Source organism: Hoplias malabaricus, chromosome 12 (genome assembly GCF_029633855.1).
Source record: "Hoplias malabaricus isolate fHopMal1 chromosome 12, fHopMal1.hap1, whole genome shotgun sequence".
In the NCBI taxonomy this organism is placed as follows: Eukaryota; Metazoa; Chordata; class Actinopteri; order Characiformes; family Erythrinidae; genus Hoplias; species Hoplias malabaricus.
The window spans coordinates 35,656,055-35,674,255 of record NC_089811.1 but is presented as its reverse complement, the minus strand read 5'-3'; the positions used below and the strand labels follow the sequence as shown (position 1 = coordinate 35,674,255).

The 18,201-nt window shown below is 42.6% G+C and overlaps 1 protein-coding gene across 2 annotated transcripts in view; it reads left to right on the top strand.

Moving 5' to 3' along the window:
• The first annotated feature begins 6,682 nt into the window (after nucleotides 1–6,682).
• The window catches only part of raph1a (Ras association (RalGDS/AF-6) and pleckstrin homology domains 1a), an 84,711-nt gene continuing 73,192 nt past the window's right edge, over nucleotides 6,683–18,201 (top strand). For both annotated transcript variants that reach the window (XM_066641178.1, XM_066641177.1), the window contains exon 1: nucleotides 6,683–6,904. The gene's annotated coding sequence lies outside the window, so the exon portion shown is untranslated. The remainder of the gene's footprint in view (nucleotides 6,905–18,201) is intronic.

Genomic DNA, 18,201 nt, shown 5'->3' with positions numbered 1-18,201 from the left:
AGAAACTACATTCTATGAAGTAATGGAGTTCAGTGTGTTTCCTTTGGAATGAAGTGGCTTTTCTGATCCAGAACTAATTTTCTAACACCAGGACCCGACCTCCCAAATGCTGTTGTGCTAGCATGCAAGCAAATCCTCACAGAAATGTTCTGATACCTGGTGTGACAACTTTGTAAAGGAGTGGAGGCTTTAGGAACTACATATTAACCCTCTGGTGACGATGTTTCTATTATTATCTTAGCGATAGCACAGCGCAGAAATTCAAACCGCTCTTTCGATCGCATGTTTTCGCGGCCGTACGTACATCCCGAGCTACGAGCCTATGTATGAGCTTTAGACACGCCTCCTCTGCCTCGCGCCGTGTCTAACTGGTGGATTTGCTTGGTTTTAAGACTCTAAGACTCTAAGATCCCTAAGGAAAGGGATGTTTTCGTAGGAAATATAAAGATTTTCTAAAATCGGATTTAAGTTTTTCAAGGTTATAAACAGATTATCTCTTCATAAAATGCGCTAGGTCACATGGGCCTCTCTTAACGACAGCGCTGAGATGGTTCTGAACATTTTGATATACAACATGTGGGCGATATAATTATAATACCAAGTACTTTAAAGAGGAATTTCAGAAAATTGAGAAAACGTCTCCAAATGACTCCAAAGGGTTAAAGCTTATGTTTTTAGAAAATCACTAAATGGGCTGGAGTCTATAAATATTAGTGGTAGTTAGTATTTGTACGTACTGTCTGAGGAAATGAGGCATTATGATTGCCTTGCAATTACCCTCATTAACCACTATGTGGCAGGGTGCACACAGAACAAATATATGCAAACACTATTTCAAACATCTGCTAGAGGCCCACTATTGGCACCTTTTTCTCTTCCAGCATCTGTCACATATATATTAAAGCAAGCAACACATTTCTCAAACTTTTATTTGATTTTTGACTTATCTAAATAATGAATGGAAGCAAACCGTATTTGAAAAGAGCAGTAAGACCAGGCTGTTTTTTGTTGTTGTTGTTTTTTACTATAACATCAATAGGATGTGGTGGTGCGCTGAAATAAATAGTAAAAGATAAAAGGCTGAGGTCTCAGTGGTCTCACTTTCACTTCGGGAGGTGATGACTAATCAAGTATGTTAGATGTGGTTAGTGTATACCCTCTGACCACAGTTCACTGTAGTCTTCCCCTATGTATTGACTGCTCACGTTACACCTTTGAAGATCCCCTCACCAAGTGTGAAGAGAAGATGATGCTTTTGAAGGTGTGATTTCACTTTACAGAAATGCAACGATGGACATGAAGTAAGACTCGCTCTCTCTGTTACTGTAACTGATTTTGAGCACTTTCTTCAGGCCATAAATGTCAAAGCATTCTCAAAAACAAATGATGCTTCTAACTTTATATACTCATCAGAAATAAATGCAGTGAGTAGCTAGCTAGCTAATAATCACAATAAGAACAGACTATGTTAAATAATCACTTCAAATTAGAGCTCAACCACGGCATTCACATCAGCGGCGCTTTTTATGTTTTGCAGAAAAGCAGTTTGTCACTTCTCTCCTGTAAACCTTTCTGAAACCTTTGATTGCTGTGGTTTCACTGACACCAAGTAGCATTTCTGAGAAACGGAGATAAAGCTTGTACTATGTATGTTTTATTAGTTTTGTTTATTTCTATGTTAATTATCTATGTACAGCACTTTGTTTCAGTTGTCGTAAATTTTTAAAGTGCTCTATAAATAAAGCTGAGTTGAGTATAACCAGGAGTTGCACGGTGTCAATCACTGTCCAGCTGCTCGCCATCTAACGAAATCATAATAAGTGTTGGCAGGTAAATAGAGTCGGGTAATTAGGGAAATTATCACCTGGTGCCAGATTAGCACCTGTAAATGTAAAGAATCCCTGTAAATGTAGATGTATTGCACTCTGTTTGTTGTGAATGTTTTTCTCCATTTAACCACATCTTTGCACTCTCACCTAAACACAGGTCCACGGCTGTGATTGTAAAGACTCTGGAAAAAGCAGTGGGACAAAACTGAAGTGTTTACATTCTACATGAGATGCAGCACAAAATCAGTTCTTCTGTTTTAGGCAGCATGCAAAACCTGACCATGTGTGCATCCGGGTGTTCCTGTTTCCTCCCACAGTCCAAAACCACATGCTGGTAGGTGGACTGGTTATTTAAAATAGGTGTGGGAATATAAGTGAATGTGTGATGCCCAGTGAGGGACTGGAACCTCATCCAGGGTGTGTTCCTGCCTTGTGCCCAATGATTCTGTGTATGGCCCAGACCCACTGAGACACTGAACAGGAGAAAGTGATTACAGAAAATGAATAAATTAGCAGCACCATTTTAGAGTAAGACTACAGTTATAAAAGTCTATAAATCATTTAAAATGTGTTTATTAATGGTTATTAAACATGTTGTTAATGCATTAAAAGTAATCCATAACCAGTTATAGCATATAGACGGAAAGGGCAACGGTGACCTGTTGTTTGCCAAATAGTGAACCCATATCCATCTTCACTCTTATATCTCAAATCATGCCTGATACTGACCTCACTTTGTCTTCTCCGTCTGTTGACATTAAGCCATTCAGCATTACCACATATTTGTTCATAAGTTTAACCATTTAACAGCCAGGTTTAATAAATTAACACCAGTAGAATGTCTTTTTATACATTCGTGATAATGTGGTTTGCCTTAGCATTTGAACAAATATTAAAAAATAAAAATGGTGTACTGAGAATTTTACTGAGGCAATGCAGATATTGAAATATATGATTAGAATATTTAAATTTATACTGAAAGCTTTGGTCAGAACCATGTCACTGTTTGACTGATTTATCAAAGTCAGTGGTTTTTCTGCAGAATTTAAACAGCATAGTAGCCCAGAATATTTACCTTATTTTAGAACCTGTTTAAGTCTCTCTCTGTTAATAGAGTTACATTAGAATGAGATTTTAATGAATTAATTTATTTAATTATGTTTCCGGAATAAAGGGGAAAAATCTAAGGCTGAATCTCAAATGGCACCCTGCTTTTCATATAGTGCACTACATGCCATTAAATGTACAGCTTCTATACCCAAATATGGCTCTAAACGGTGCACTGAGAGTTGTGCAGCTTAAGACTGAGCCTTATTTCTTTACCTACATTATACATTTCAGAGGAGCCAGTCAGAGTCTTGTTTCGACTGTGGATAGTCATGATAAGGCTCTCATATGGAAATCATGAACTGTAAAAGATTTTAAATCATGAGTTAAGATCAGTGGTCTTTAAATGTGTAATTTAAATATTGCTCCATGATTTGCTGCTTTTGTGGCTGAATATGATAAAGATGGTACAGAATGGTAAAGTCCTGGCAGTGACAAAACATTGGCCCAATACCACTACTATGATTAACCTTTAAAAACTACCAGTCATGAGCAGTTGATATGACAAATAAAAAATGTATAAAGCACATTTAAAACCAAAGTGTTAAACTGTTGTTACATACAAAAGGGTTGAATGCTAACCAATGAAAGTAGGTTTTTAGTCTAGTTTTAAAAAGGGCAATAGAAGGAGCAGACCTAATATCCAGGGGTAGGCTATTCCACAGATGCCGAGACCGTGGCACAGCCGACAGCAGTTGATCTGTTGACCTTAAAGACCTGGAGGAAGCATAGGTTTTGAACAGATCTCTTAGATATAAGATGGGGCGGACCCATCCCAGGACTTAAAAACAAACTAAAAGACTTTGAAATGGATCCTGTAAGTTACAGGAAGCCACTGAGGAGAAGCCAGGACAGGGGTGATGTGTTCATATTGGACAGGTTGTAACCCAGCTAATGAAGACTTGTTATACCAAAGTACAAGCTATTACAGTAGTCTAGCTCTGATTAAATAAGTCTTGTGGTGACAGACATGATTGAATCGTAGCTATACATCTGAGATGGAAAATACTGTTCCTGACAAATTTGATTATCAAACCTGAGGCCAGGATCAAATAATAACCCTAGATACTTCACCTGAGATTTTACATAGTTCAGCAATCAGTGATTATTACTCATTAAAATGTTTTATTACTCATTAAAAGCTTCAGTTTTATCTTCCCCAACCAACACTTACTTTCATTCAGGCATTTAATAGAGTACAGATCCATAGGCTGCAGGTGGATGTACAGCTGTGTGTCATCGGCATCCCAACTGCAGGATCATGTGCAGTGTGACATGGAGTAATGGTGTAAGAGTGCTGCTATTACAATGTGAACTGGGCTTTAAAATAATAAATCAGACTAATTTACTGTCACCACTGTTCCCACAGTAAGCTTGTATTGAGGGATGAGCATATCTTCAGATAGTGTTACTGGTTTATAGAAACCTCTGTCATAATTTTGCAAACAGTCACGTAGAAGTGAGTGAGGGGTTCATTAATAAAAATAAAAGTAGATTAATTAAACAGAACAGCTTACATTTTTTCACATTTCCAAATGAATGCTCCTCTCAGTACAAAGTTGTCCTAACATGAATAGAATGGATGATCGCAATATGAAACATTTCAATGTGAAATTTGTAAAAGCTCTGTCATTAAAATTAGAGAACAGTAAAATGTGTGGCTGAAAAGAAGCTTAAAATTGAATTTTTGATTGCTGCAACTTTTGAAAATTAGTAAGAAACATGAAACATGGAGGATACAGGACACTATTTGTCCAGTCATCATTATTTTCCTAAAAATTATATTAATTCATTCATTATCTGTAAGCACTTATCCAGTTCAGGGTCGCGGTGGGTCCAGAGCCTACCTGGAATCATTGGGCGCAAGGCGGGGAATACACCCTGGAGGGGGCGCCAATCAGAGGAAACCCACGCAGACACAGGGAGAACACACCACACTCCTCACAGACAGTCACCCAGAGGAAACCCACGCAGACACAGAGAGAACACACCGCACTCCTCACAGACAGTCACCCGGAGGAAACCCACGCAGACACAGGGAGAACACACCACACTCCTCACAGACAGTCACCCGGAGGAAACCCACGCAGACACAGGGAGAACACACCACACTCCTCACAGACAGTCACCCGGAGGAAACCCACGCAGACACAGAGAGAACACACCGCACTCCTCACAGACAGTCACCCGGAGAAAACCCACGCAGACACAGGGAGAACACACCACACTCCTCACAGACAGTCACCCGGAGGAAACCCACGCAGACACAGGGAGAACACAACTCAGTCTTCACAGACAGTCACCCGGAGAAAACCCACGCAGACACAGGGAGAACACACCACACTCCTCACAGACAGTCAACCGGAGAAAACCCACGCAGACACAGGGAGAACACACCACACTCCTCACAGACAGTCACCCGGAGGAAACCCACGCAGACACAGGGAGAACACAACTCAGTCTTCACAGACAGTCACCCGGAGAAAACCCACGCGGACACAGGGAGAACACACCACACTCCTCACAGACAGTCACCTGGAGCAGGACTCGAATCCACAACCTCCAGGTAATTAATTAAAAAAAAATTATATATATATATGTGTGTGTGTGTGTGTGTGTGTGAGTGAGTGTATACAACCCCAATTCCAATAAAGTTGGGTTACCTTGGGTAAAACATAAATAAAAGCAGAATACGATTATTTGCCATTTTTTTCAACCTATATTCAATTGAATACACTACAAAGACAAGATGTTCAAACAGATCCATTTTTATAGTTTTTTTTTCAAATAGTCACTCATTTTGAATTTGAGGCCTGCAACACGTTTCAAAAAGGTTGGGAAAGGGGAAACAAAACACTGGGAAAATTGAGGAATGCTCGAAAAACACCTGTTTGGACCATTCCACAGGTGAATTGGAAACAGGTGAGTGTCATGATTGGGTATAAAGGGAGGATGGGCGAGGTTCACCACTTGTGAACAACTGCGTGAGCAAATCATCCAACAGTTTAAGAACAACGTTTCTCAAGGTACAATAGCAAGGAATTTAGGGATTTCATCATCTTCAGTCCATAATATCATCAAAAGGTTCAGAGAATCTGGAGAAATCTCTGCAAGTAAGCGGCAAGGCCAAAAACAACATGACCAGTCTCCCATTGAAAAGGTGTGGCGCATTATGAAGCGCAAAATTCGACAACGAAGACCCCAGGCTGTTGAGCTACTGAAGTTGTACATCAAGCAAGAAAGAATTCCACCTACAAAGCTTCAACAATGAGTATCCTCAGTTCCCAAACTCTTACTGAGTGTTGTTAAAAGGAAAGGTGATGTAACACAGTGGTAAACATGCCACTGTCCCAACACGTATCTATCTATCTATCTATCTATCTATCTATCTATAGTTATGAAAAATGTATCCTGTCGAGCAGTGACTATGAAATTTAGGAAAATAATGATCTTGTTCTTTCATTTTGATCTAGCTACTGTAGTAAATAATCAAGAAATATATAAACTGTGTCTTTTAAAACATTGTATCAGACCGTCTAATCTGCAGGCTCACTGAAGGCTATTTGGTGACGTGTGTCTCTCTGTGTGTGTGTGTGTGTGTGTGTGTGTGTTGGTAGGTGGGAGGGAGGGAGGGCTGGACAGGAAGCGGAGACGCCCAGAGCGAGCGCGCATCAGTCCCGCAGCTGCTGCGCTGTAGAGGGAGAGTAAATGGATCTGACCGCGAGCGGAGGATCTGAACCCATCAGACACAGCGGCGAGGAGCGGCGGCGGCGGCGGCAGTGGTGAACACGGAGCGGGGCGAGGGCCCACCGCCTTAACACTGCCTTAAAACCCCCTCAGCAACGAGACCCTCTCAGAGCTGGTGCTGCTGCATTTGCGCAACACGTCGCCTTTTCCCCTTTCCCGTATTCATTGTTGCTGTTTTTTTTTCCAGCGAGAAACGACCCTCAGCAACCTGGATCATAACGGTAAGACACCGCTGTAGTCATTTGTGGCTCCGCTGCTTTCCTTGCTTCTCCTGACTGAGTGGGAAATGGGTTCACGGGGGATTATTTACACGCGCCTTTGATGCGCCCCTTTCTTATGTGTCTATTGACGTTAGCTGAGTAGCGAGCACAGACACAGCCCAATGAGAGAGTAGTGCGGGTGTGGGCTACGGTTATTATTATTATTTGGTTGGAAATGAACGACTGACACGTTTAAACCGGCTGTGTTCCGTGTCCAGGCTTTGGGGGAACTGTAGGAATATGTGGTGAATGCTGACTGCGGTGTGACAGGCGCTGGATCATCCATGATGTGGTGTGAATGGATTATTATCCAGAGCTGTGTACGTGCAGGGCCCACAGCACAGGCCCGTGTCTAAAAGGTTGAGGAAGCTGCATGAAACAGCAGGAATAATGAAACAGACATTTTAAATCCCTAAACCTAGAAGAGCTGGGTGTGTTTGCCCTGCAGTCGCGAGGCTCTCTCTTCTCTCTCATGTTTACCCGTGTCTCAGGGGCTGTGTATGAAGAGGCCATTCTGTGTGAATGCGGGTCTCTCACACGTCTCCGGGCTCGTCCCGTCGTTAGCGAACGGTAAAGCCATATTTTATCGTTATAAACACAGAATGCTGTGATTGGGCTCGCGACTGCTACGACTGCCATTGGCGTGAATATCCAGCGTCACGTGATGCCCGTGGCTCCGCCCCCCCGTGCGCTCCCAGCTCGAGGCTGCAGGCTGGAGCTGGTGGCGCTGCAGTAAACGTCGGGAGAAGCCTCCCTAACCTAGATCTGCTGCTTACATTTACACATCCAGCAACACGGGAACTGGGTCCTCGGGGTCATCTCTGCTGTCCCCTTTTCTGGACAGTGGTCATTTTACAGTTGAATACACATTTACTCTGAAAGTTTGACACACATTCCAGGCTAATTTCATGTAGCCTGTGAAGCTGAGGGGAAGACTTAGCCCAGATTTATCCTCAGTGCTGATTTAAGGGGATACAGAGCGCCTGATCTGACAAGCATATGGTCTAATCCTGATAATACACCAAGCACGGGTGTTCAACGTAGAGCCTTTGGAGCATTCCTCAATGGTTAAGCAATGTTTGAAACTGTCTGTGTATTTGTTTCATTCTTATATTTTTAAAATAATCTCCCTGATCTAGTCTTCTCCAGGTACAAACATCATCCAACACAATCGAGGTGTGCCATCAAACAATTGCAGAGGAATATATATATTGAGAGCACATACCCTGCCTTGACACCAGGCTATTGGTTAAACATTTATAGATAAGATATGAAAAATTCCATTCCCAAAAGTACACATTTGAATCTGACTGTCATTAATACCTCCGGGTGACTGTCTTTGAGGAGTTGGTGTGTTCTCCCCGTGTCCGCGTGGGTTTCCTCCGGGTGCTCCGGTTTCCTCCCACAGTCCAAAAACACATGTTGGTAGGTGGATTGGCGACTCAAAAGTGTCCGTAGGTCTGAGTGAATGTGTGTGTCTGTGTTGCCCTGTGAAGGACTGGCGCCCTCTCCAGGGTGTATTCCTGCCTTGCACCCAATGATTCCAGGTAGGCTCTGGACCCACCACGATAAGGGTTACAGATAATGAATGAATGAATGAATGTCATTAATGCTTTCAGATAACATTTCCTTTGTTTGTATCCTGGACAAAAAATGACCCGTGTGTTACTGATATCTGACAGTTTATGGATCATTTGCCATGCCTTTCCATTATTACTTCAGGCTACTGATCGGACCTCAGGTTACTTTAGGGCACCAGCAGAGATGTCAACCAGCTTTTTAAGGGCCTTCCCTCAAAGAGCTCCTGTGTGGGAGGATTTTTAGCTTTGAAACATGATCTGATCATGTTCTTGAACTGCTGAAATATTCAGTATTAATAGGTTCATTCTTAATCTGACTTATTTCTGGTCCAAGCACTCGTAGGTGTTTTTTATAATAAATGAATAGAGAAAGTGTTTGTTTGTTGCTTATGGAGTTCTGCAGGTCGAGAACGGTGCAGAAGAGTTTTATCTGTTTAAAACAGTTGGCTTTTGTTGAACATGATTGAACACTGGGTGGAACACTGCTCCTTTTACCCTGAGGAATACAGTACAGTTTTGAGCCTGGCACAGAGCCACAGATGAGGGCAAATGGCAGTGAGGGGGAGAGTTCAGAAATACCAATTACTTGCCAACCCAGTGGATTGCATAGCTCAGTGGCATCTGACAGCACTCCCAGAATAAACATAATGAATAAAAGTTGTTATTGTGAAAGGGGCCAGTCAAGACCATTTGTTATTTGTAAGCACAGTTCTCAGCCTCTGGACCTCCTTTGGGTGCATTTGATTTTTTTTGGAGCATAGAGTCTGATCTTACAAAACCTGGGTGGGACTGGTATATTCATCTTCAGTTACTAAAGTTTTAATACTGAAACCTTTTAAAATTCATTTTTTTAATAAAATAATTTGAAATACTGGCGGCACGGTGGTGCAGCAGGTAGGTGTCACAGTCACACGGCTCCAGGGACCTGGAGGTTGTGGGTTCAAGTCTCCCTCCGGGTGACTGTCTGTGAGGAGTGTGGTGTGTTCTCCCTGTGTCTGCGTGGGTTTTCTCCGGGTGACTGTCTGTGAGGAGTGTGGTGTGTTCTCTCTGTGTCTGCGTGGGTTTCCTCCAGGTGACTGTCTGTGAGGAGTGTGGTGTGTTCTCTCTGTGTCTGCGTGGGTTTCCTCCAGGTGACTGTCTGTAAGGAGTGTGGTGTGTTCTCCCTGTGTCTGTGTGGGTTTCCTCCAGGTGACTGTCTGTGAAGAGTTCGGTGTGTTCTCCGTGTCTGCCTGGGTTTCCTCCGGGTGACTGTCTATGAGAAGTGTGGTGTGTTCTCTCTGTATCTGCGTGGGTTTCCTCCAGGTGACTGTCTGTGAGGAGTGTGGTGTGTTCTCCTTGTGTCTGCCTGGGTTTCCTCCGGGTGACTGTCTTTGAGGAGTGTGGTGTGTTCTCCCTGTGTCTGTGTGGGTTTCCTCCAGGTGACTGTCTGTGAGGAGTTCGGTGTGTTCTCCGTGTCTGCCTGGGTTTCCTCCGGGTCACTGTCTGTGAGGAGTGTTGTGTGTTCTTCCTGTGTCTGCGTGGGTTTCCTCCGGGTGACTGTCTGTGAGGAGTGTGGTGTGTTCTCTCTGTGTCTGTGTGGGTTTCCTCCGGGTGCTCCGGTTTCCTCCCACAGTCCAAAAACACACGTTGGTAGGTGGATTGTCAACTCAAAGTGTGTGCGTTGCCCTGTGAAGGACTGGTGCCCCCTCCAGGGTGTATTCCGGCCTTGTACCCTTTGATTCCGGGTAGGCTCCGCACCCACCGTGACCCTGAACTGGATAAGCGGTTACAGATAATGAATGAATGAATTAATTAATTAATTTTAAATATTCATAGCATGGTAACATATTACATATTTGTCCGATGCTATTTTTGTTTAGTATAATGATGTTTAGCGTAGTTAGCTGTCAACAAAAAAAACCCCAGAAAAATTGTGGACTACGAACCATTTAAACCAAGTTTAAATGACTGTGCATGAGCACCATTATTGCAGACAAGCAGGGGCTACTGATACTCCTAAGACTAGATTAGAATAATATTTTAATTTTTAACAAATGCGTTGTCTTCTTGTGGCATTTACATGTCACCTAAACCTCAGAGTGCCAGGATTCTTTGGATATGTTGCACCATCAAACTAAAATCAACACTGCTTGGTTTGGCAAGTTATGACAGAGTTAAAATACAACTCTGTGGCATATAGGAATTTGCTGCTGGCAGCCATGCCTATGCTGATCAAATCCATTCCAGTAGCCGGAATTGGGATATTTATTCTCTTGGAATGGTGCTGTCTAGGCTCCACCCATTTTCAAATTCTTTCACATAGGAGACAGAGGCACTGGAAATATTCATGCACAGTTGACATGACAGCTTTTACAATAGAAGAAGCTGAATCATTTCCATTGCTCAATCTGTCTTCCCTCTCTTTGAGAGCAGGGAGTGAAATTAGTTAAAGATATTTTTCCCTGCCGGATATGATTACCTCATTGTATCCTTGAGGAAAGCAATAGGGCATTAGTGCTCAGAGGGCCATTAAGATTTGCTTATTCTAGTGTAAATGCCAGGGAGTGTGCCAGAAGGTAGAACAATGGCGCTGCACCACTTAATACCCTACAGATCTCTAGCCACATATTAGCTGTTTTGTCAGAATGGCCGACTCTGCAAGTGGAACCTGGTCTTAAAGTTCAGTATCAGTAAGATGAGCTGACTGTGTGCTGTTACCAGATGTGCAGCAGTAAAGCAGACTCCACCATAGTCCCCTGTTCCAGAGCTGGCCTGGTTTGCTGGAATGACATCATGTGGTTGTAAAAGTAGGGTGGGTGCAGCTCTCGAGGGTCCAAGTGTCCTGATGTGGAGCATGCATTCCCAGAATCCCCCTTCCGCATTGAAGCTCTGTTTAGTCCTGCAGCAGACACAAGTGGTATACAGAGACACAGATGGCGGTGTATGCGTATGTTTGAGACTGACCTTTTGCAAAATCTCACGCACTGAAAAAGACCCCCAGCCAGCATTCCCAGGACTGAGACTAGCACTTCTAAAATGAGATGAGAGGGGAAGAGAAAGAAGAGTTGAGGTGATTGACTACCAGCCAGAATTCTCAAAATGATCTCATAAAAAGAAACAAAGGGAGAGAGAGATTGATAAATGCATAGAAATGAGAAGAGTAAAAATGGAAGCAATAGGAAAATGAGAAAAATGATATAAAACAAAATGGGTGCCTGCAAAAACACTCCCTTGTTTTATTGCAATTGCAATTTTTCGTACCTAAGTGTCTTCATCGGACAAAATTATTTAATAAATTAAAGGAGCATTTTAGCTAAACAGTGTTTGGGCACTCATTTTGTTTTCTATACTGCAATTTTGCTTGTGTCCTGCACCTGGGTTTCAGTCTAGCTGGACGTGTGCACATCATATTTTCTTATGCTGATGATACTACTGTCATGGGACTGATCACTGGGGGTGATGAGATGGCCTATAGGATAGAAAAGGCAACTCTAGTGGCATGGCATGGTGTCAGGATAATAATCTCTCCTTAAATATTGACAAAACTAAGGAGATGATTGTGGACTATCGGAGGACAGCAGAGCAGCACATACCACTGGTCATTCATCAGAAAACAGTAGAGAGAACGGGCACCTTCGAATTTCTCTGTGTCAAAATCAGTGAGGATCTCACCTGGACACACAACACAGCTAGTATAGAAAGCACAACAACGATTGCATTTCCTGCAAAGACTCAAGAACTTGCATGGCAGCTGGAATTCTGAGGAACTTCTACAGGTGCATCATTTAAAGCATTCTCAACAGCTCCATCACAGTCCGCTCCAGCCAAGCTCGCATGTGTTTGCAGCTGGTGGTCAGAACAGCCCAGACAATTTCTGGAGGGTCCCTCACACCACTAGAGGACATTTACCACTCCAGGATCCTCAGGAGGGCCCACAAGATCATCAAGGACAAAGCTCACCCATAACACAACCTCTTCACACTCCTCCCATCTGGCAGACGATACATGAGTGTGAAATGAAGGACCACCAGATTACAGAACAGTTTCTACCCACAGGCCATCGGGGCTCTGAACACACCGCACAAGATGGTCCTCCCTCCAGCCACCGTTACACCTCATTCTCCACTGATTCTAGCACCTGACCAGTAATGCAGATCATGCACACTCTCAAAATAACCAGAATGCTCATGTGCACAGACTGCTCATTATTGCACAACACATGGGAGATTTCACTGTATCGCTGGTATAGAGAACTGTATTATTACTGTATGATATACTGTATGAATGTACACTGTGTGTGTAATACATGTATGTTTATTAAGTACACCTGCTTCTCTGTTTAGCTGCTATTGTATATTATTTTCATTTGCATTCTTTTGTACAGTAGCATATTATTTTGCATTCTCCAAGTTATCATATATATTTTTTGTGCCTTTCTAATTAGCAAGGATTTCATTGTACAGTGTAACTGCTTGTTTCTCTGTGTATGTGACAATAAAACTCTTGAAACATATACTAAATAAGATATTTATTCAATTGTTCATCTTCTGTAAGTGCTTCATTCTGATCACGTAAAGTGGGTGTGGGTGTGGAGCCCACCTGGAACCACTGGGCCCAAGTCAGGAACACATTCTGGAGAGGAGAGCCAGTTCATCACAGGTCAAGAAAAGACGGCTAACCCCATGTTATCTAACGTTCAGAATGATCTTACTGGCAATTCAAAGACTCTAATATGAATCATCAATCTGTCCGCACAACAGCTGGAACACATCGTCGCTGTCCAAAGTAAAACATGTATTTCCAAAATAGTAACTTTACAGAAGCAATAAAAACCTTAACTTTCAATGGAAATCAATGTAAAAATATTTATTTGGGAGCATTTCTGTTGGTCCCTTCATCATGGGATTTACAAAGTGTAAAGGACAGCAGTTGTGTTCAAATGATGCAGTAAACTAAAGATCCTCAAAAATGCAGATACATGTTTTTATTTGGACAGCAACAATATGCTTGTTCATATCCAGCCAAAACTGAAATTCAAACTTTTGATATGCTCTATCACTATGTAAAAGAATCACAATACTGCATTGTGTCCAAAACCAGTTCCTGAGCAAGAGTTCACACACACACACACACACACACACACACACACACACACACACACACACACACACAGAACCTGATTGCTAACTCTTTTTTACTAATAGTCTGCGAAGCACAACGATATCCTAATTGTATCATCATTGACCGCAGTTTGCTTCAAAAATCATCAGCATTTGAAAAGCATTTTTATATTTTTATAATATTATTATGGGCTCACAATTTACTGTTGAATGTTTACTGAATTCTTTCATCGCTAGAGACAAAGTGGACAGTCTTAAGGAGTGTATTCCTATGTTTTTGTTTCTTGCTATGAATAAGAGTTTGTGGCACAGACAATAACTTTTGTAAAAATAACCCCGACCACAGCATTGAAAAATCTAATTATTAGAAGTGGGTGTTATAAACAGTGACCTCTGCATTATTGCCATGTATTGTTTCAGATATAAAAAAAAGCATGTACCTGCCTTTAACCTGTATTTATCCAAGACTCAACTAACTGTCATTACCTCTGTCAATAACGAATGACGCTCTTCGCTCAGCAGAGGCAGGTATTAGCTAGTGTCTCTGTAGATAAATAACCTCAATAAGACTTTCTAAAGTGCCATTATTACGGTTTCTAATTCCCCACAAAACAACAGTCAGTGATGCATATGCACACATGTCCAGGATGACCTGGATGATTTAGAGGTGATTATTGTTTTCAGCATGAAGTTTTATTACCCCTTTCTCACAGCGCTGGAATCAATTGGGTGTGTTCCACTTTCTGTTTTCATGTCCCAGGTGTTCAGTTAGTCACTCCGGCTAATTCTAGAGTGAAGGTGCAGCTTGCTCCCTAACAGCAGTGTTTTTGCTGTGACTAGTCTGTGTTGGGTAAGAGATGAAAACTGCTTATGCCCTCTCACCCAGTGTTTTTGAGAAACACTCCTGATTGCCAGGCAGTGGATTTGTCTGAGTCAGCTAAATGTGTGTTTGAGTATGTATATGCATTTATGTGTCTGTTCTGTGATCTAGTTAAGTGTTTTAAGGTTATGCAAGGTCAGAATCGAGTCTAAAAGTTACACTTACACTTCTGTGCTGTTTGTGTAGACTATTCCGAGAGATTGAATGGCCGTATATGTCCTCAAACATCCAGAATCGGAGATTATACTCTCAGCAGGGACAGAGAAATGCCATACGTCCACTCCAGCCTGAGAGGCAGCTGTCTGGACACAATCAAATATAATAGTACACTTACCAAACTAAAGAAACAAAATACAAAAAATCAACAGGAGGGTAATTCAATATAATTTAGGGTTTTATTTTTAGATTATTATGTATTTTATTGTCTCACACGAGTATTGGTCATTGTTTTTGAATAGCACTTGTGCAACTGTCTTATTATTAATGTAAACTATATAGGCCTAATGTAGCAAGAAGGGCTCTAACTAATGCTTTATATAGTGACTATTGTAATGACTACTAAAATTTGCCTACTGGAATTTTTCTCATGTCTAAGAATTCATTGATTCATTCATTCATTATCTGTAACCCTTATCCAGTTCAGGGTCACGGTGGGTCAAGAGCCTACCTGGAATCTTTGGGCGCAACGCGGAAATACACCCTGGAGGGGGCGCCAGTCCTTCACAGGGCAACACACACACTCACACATTCACTCACACACTCACACCTACGGACACTTTTGAGTCGCCAATCCACCTACCAACGTGTGTTTTTGGACTGTGGGAGGAAACCTGACACCTGGAGGAAACCCACACAGACACAGGGAGAACACACCAACTCCACACAGACAGTAACCCTGAGGAAACCCACACAGACACAGGGAGAACACACCAACTCCACACAGACAGTCACCCTGAGGAAACCCAGGCAGACACAGGGAGAACACACCACACTTCTCACAGACAGTCATACAGAGGAAACCCACGCAGACACAGAGAGAACACACCACACTCCTCACAAACAGTCATACGGAGGAAACCCACGCAGACACAGAGAGAACACACCACACTCCTCACAGACAGTCACCCGGAGGAAACTCACGCAGACACAGGGAGAACACACCACACTCCCCACAGACAGTTACTCGGAGGAAACCCACGCAGACACAGGGAGAACACACCACACTCCTCACAGACAGTCACCCAGAGGAAACCCACGCGGACACATAGAGAACACACCACACTCCTCACAGACAGTCACCCGGAGGAAACCCAGGCAGACACAGGGAGAACACACCACACTCCTCACAGATAGTCACCCGGAGGAAACCCACGCGGACACATAGAGAACACACCACACTCCTCACAGATAGTCACCCGGAGCGGGACTCGAACCCATAACCTCCAGGTCCCTGGAGCTGTGTGACTGTGACACTACCGTGCCGCCTTGGAAATATTCAGCTGGTTTATATATTAAAGTTAATTAGTTTGTTTTGTCCACGTTATCAATGTTCTTCACTGATTACTTGTAATTAATAGCTTGTACAGATCTGCTGGTGCTGCATTCGAATGTGTCGTTTCATTGCTAGCAGAGAGGGAGACAGAGGGATTTCTAATAGAGAACTAGAGAGACGTATGCTTGGTAGCTCATTTATCTACTGTTCAGTCTGCGCCGTTATGTTATCTACCCCCCTTAATCACTACAGGAAACATACTGGAACACTGATTAAGAAAAATGCTGTGCCAATTGCCAAAGCTCTGTACTTGTTTTGGCGGGGGAGAACCTCATGTCAGGACGCAGGTGAACAGGAGGAAGACAATTCATTCTCTTGTCTCTGTCATTCTATTGTGAGTCTGGCGTGAAGAGTTTACGCCTGGAGCGTGTCTCTGCTGGATCTGGAGATTACTTTGATTTCAGAGTTTGCAATAAGGAAGCAGACTGGAAATTGTTTTGAAGTGAACTTTCACAACTCTCACATTTTTATAGACTTGTGTCTATAAGTATTAGAAAGCACACTCAGAACATAAGAGAAAAATTGTGAGATTCTCTCTTCAGACTTTTCAGTCTACTAAAAAACTCACATGTGGCTTCAGATTATACAAAGTAAGAAACATTCACAAGGCCCTTAGTGTCAAAGGTGGATTGCATAGTCTCAGAAAGTAACAAAAACAATCCCAGAAATTTGTTCCCACTGTTGGGACACTTCTGCTGCTGCTTTGAAAAAATAAGATTCTTGGGAGAGATCTGAAAACACCTCTCAAAGGTGACCAGGGTTGGAACACACCAACAGACAAATGCTAATATCTCTGAATCAGACATGACTTGCTCTAGAAAACCAGCCAAGGCTGTTTGTGTGTGTGTGTCTCTCTCTCTCTGTGCGTGTGTTTTAGTTAGAGGATAGAGAGAGTGACAGGCTGGATGAAGAGAGAGAGAGAGAGTGTGTTGGAATGGAAAAAAGTTAAGACTGTGTGATGTTAGACCATGGTAACTGGCCTGTCTCTGTGTCAGGTCACATAACAGCAGCCGTGTGTGTGTGTGTGATTTGTGCACAGTAATCTCACATCTCAGCTTTGTGCTCAGATCCCACCCTGGCCTTGGCAGTGTAATCAGAGCGTCCAGTGTTGCTCTGCTCCAGTCTGTTTGTTTTCACTGAATTCACGATGATGCCTATCGAGCTGCTCTTCCAATGAATTTACAGCTTGCATTGGCACACATTTTCTTGTACTTCTGCAAACAAATGGGAATTATACACCTCAGAGTCATCAGCCGAAGGGAAGGTTTATCATTCAAAGATTACTTATTGGTGGCTCATGAGACTGAATGGTGATTCTCTGGAAGTTCATTAGAAATAAATGTTTCTGCCCCAGAAATAGTGCAAGTGATTTACAGCTTCAAATGTGACAAAGCTCTTAGTCTTGGGTGAACCGGAGATGAGACTTTACTGATCTACTAAAACTCAAGAGGATAGACTCCTGGTATCTGTTTCTCAGGAGAAGTATCTGAGAAGCAGGAGAGTTTATTTAGCATCTCATTTGTCTTTCCATCTCATCACACTGCTTTTCCAGGAGAAGGTACAGTGTCTCTTTATTGGTGTTTATTTATTTGGCTGGGTGCAATCTGACCCAAAGCCGCATGTTTCTTGTTTGGAAAATCTAAGCTCACCCCTCTATTCAGTTCTCCTCCATTTTTTCCCCCTCCTACTCTTTTGTCCTCTTGTGCTGTGCTGCTCCTTGTGCCAGGATTTCTGAACTTTTCCTCTTCATGTGGCAGAATGAGAAGAAGAGTGAGGCTTGTGTTCTCGGGGAGGAAAGAGTGACTGGAACACTTACAGATTACAACCTCAGCTCCTTAATGATGAGCTCTGAGTGGAGTTCTGCTGACTTTTATTATAGCAATATGTGTCCGAGGGGTTGGAGCTAATAGCATTCCATTTTCAGGGTTTCATTTTGCAGCATCATTGCTGGTCAGATGTAATTAGAGGTGGACTATTGGATGATACTTTGTGTGTAAAGATGTCCACTCCTTCCAATTACAGACACACAAGAATAAGGTCACAAAGCCCAGTTACGGCTGTTGCAGTAAAATAATTTTCTGTGTGGTGATTTAACGAGGCTCAGCACTGCGATATGCATTATTACCGCCCCAAATTACTTAATTTAT